This window comes from Cebus imitator, unplaced genomic scaffold, assembly GCF_001604975.1.
Source record: "Cebus imitator isolate Cc_AM_T3 unplaced genomic scaffold, Cebus_imitator-1.0 Scaffold87, whole genome shotgun sequence".
Taxonomy (NCBI): domain Eukaryota; kingdom Metazoa; phylum Chordata; class Mammalia; order Primates; family Cebidae; genus Cebus; species Cebus imitator.
The window spans coordinates 1,582,323-1,585,000 of NW_016107402.1; positions in this window are offsets into that span (position 1 = coordinate 1,582,323).

The following is a 2,678-nucleotide window of genomic DNA, read 5'->3' on the forward strand; positions in this document are numbered from 1 at the left end:
ATAATGTACCTAGCACACAGTGCTCAAATAAATCATTAATGAAGGTAACAGGAAAAAAATCAAAATAGGACAGTCTTTCCAGAGAAAGGCTACTGAGTTTATCAGTCAAGTAAACATTTATTACATGTTTGCCACATTCCAGATCCCTTACCTAAAACTGTGACCTAAAAGCAGAAATAATTCATGACACTGAGCTATTCTGAATCGGAACTAAGCTTGCTTATTGCACAAGTAACGAAAGCAGGACATCAATTATTTATTTATTTATTTATTTTTATTTATTTATTTATTTATTTTGAGACAGTGTCTTGCTCTGTCACCCAGACTGGAGTGTAGTGGCAAGATTACACCTCACTGCAGGCTCACCCTCCCAGGCTCAGGAGATCCTCCACTTCAGCCTCCCAAACCGCTGGGCCCACAGGCATGAGGCACCACACCAGGCTAATGTTATTATTTTTCTAAAGATGGGGTCTTCCTATGTTGCCCAGGCTGGTCCCAAACTCCTGGGCTCAAGTGATCTTCCCACCTTGGCCTCCCAAAAGCACTGAAATTACAGGCATGAAGCACCACACCTGGCTCAAAAAATATTTTTGAATGGAACTTGAAAAAAAAAGGATATATTGGTCTATATTTCACCAGCCCCACTGAGCACTTCAGAGCCAGATGTGAAGGGAAGTGGGTAGCCAAGCTATCCCATAGCTCTCTTTCTGTATCCTTTTCCCCACCAGGGAGTAGGAAAACAGTCTGTCCTGAAAACAAAATTATTTCATTTCTTTTTTTTTTTTTTTTTTTTTTTTGGAGACGGAGTTTCGCTTTTGTTACCCAGGCTGGAGTGCAATGGCGCGACCTCGGTACACCGCAACCTCAGCCTCCTGGGTTCAGGCAATTCTCCTGCCTCAGCCTCCTGAGTAGCTGGGATTACAGGCACGCACCACCACGCCCAGCTAATTTTTTGTATTTAGTAGAGACGGGGTTTCACCATATTGACCAGGATGGTCTCGATCTCTTGACCTCGTGATCCACCCGCCTCGGCCTCCCAAAGTGCTGGGATTACAGGCTTGAGCCACCGCGCCCGGCTTTTTTTTTTTTTTTTTGTTTTGAGACGGAGTTTCACTCTTGTTGCCCAGGCTGGAGTGCAATGGCGCGATCTCGGCTCACCGCAACCTCCGCCTCCTGGGTTCAGGCAATTCTCCTGCCTCAGCCTCCTGAGTAGCTGGGATTACAGGCACGCGCCACCATGCCCAGCTGATTTTTTGTAGTTTTAGTAGAGGCGGGGTTTCACTGTGTTGACCAGGATGGTCTCGATCTCTTGACCTCGTGATCCACTGGCCTCGGCCTCCCAAAGTGGTGGGATTACAGGCGTGAGCCACCGCGCCCGGCCTAATTATTTTATTTCTAAACAGTGGCGTTTAATTATTTTGATCTCAACCCACAATATGAAAAACACATCATATTGTGCCTGAATACAAACTCAAAACTGAAACAAAAGTTTCATCAATTGAGGCTTGAAATATGTGATACATTCTATTGGTTTGGGTGTGTGTGTTTAATGTTGGTCACAATCCTCTAAACAGATTTTAAAACCTATTGATAGGTCACAGCTAGCTGTTTGAAAACAGTACTCTGAAATATCACATGGGGTAGGAAACGTAAAGATCATCTAGTCCAATCCCTTCACTTTACAGTGGGTGAACTGAGTCTCAGAGAGATCAAGTCACTTGCCCAAGGCCACGCAGCTAGTAGGTGGCTATGCTTGGATTTGACATAATAAGCATCGGGCTACTGAATGCCTATCATGTGTCAGACATTTGCTGAAGTTTTTTTTTTTTTGAGACGGAGTCCTGGTCTATCGCCAGGCTGGAGTGTGCAGTGGCATGATCTCGGCTCACTGCAACCTCCACCTCCTGGGTGCAAGCGATTCTCCTGCCTCAGCCTCCCAAGTAGCTGGGACTACAGGCGCGCGCCACCACGCGCAGCTAATTTTTGTATTTTTAGTAGAGACGGGGTTTTATCATGTTGGCCAGGACCGTCTAGATCTCCTGACCTCGTGATCCACCCGCCTCGGCCTCCCAAAGTGCTGGGATTACAGGCGTGAGCCACCGCGCCCGGCCTGCTGAGTTCTTTAATTGCATTATTTAATACTCACTGTCATCCTATGAAACAGATATTATTCTGTCCACCTTACAGACGAGGGAACGGAGTCTCAGAATAGGGGAAATGACTGAAGCTGTAACAACGGCCAGTAGCAGACTAAGGACTAGTCTCTAGGTTTGGCCGCGCACAAAGTCCCGTGCTGTCAAGCTCTAACTCAGCTATCAAGAAAGTGGTTATGCAAGTGGGCCTGGGAGCTCTAGACACCTAAGCGTGCGTGTGTGGGACAGCGATAAGCTCGCGTTCTGCAGTCTCCAGGGCCTTATCATTCCGCACGCTTTCCTCTATCAGCTCGCAAAGAAACGTGGCAGTCAAGGAAGACAGCACAGGCTCCAGCCTCGAGGGAGAGGACAATTCGAATCTCAGCCTGTGAGTTTACTCAGAACACCCGTTTGTTTAATCTCTCTGTCCTTCAGTTTCCACACCTGAGAAGCTGGGACAGTAGCCGTTTCCAGCGCCAGGGATAAAGGAGTCAACACGAACTCTGGTACGTGGGAGGCGCGCGTCCAACGTCAGTTCCGCCCGCC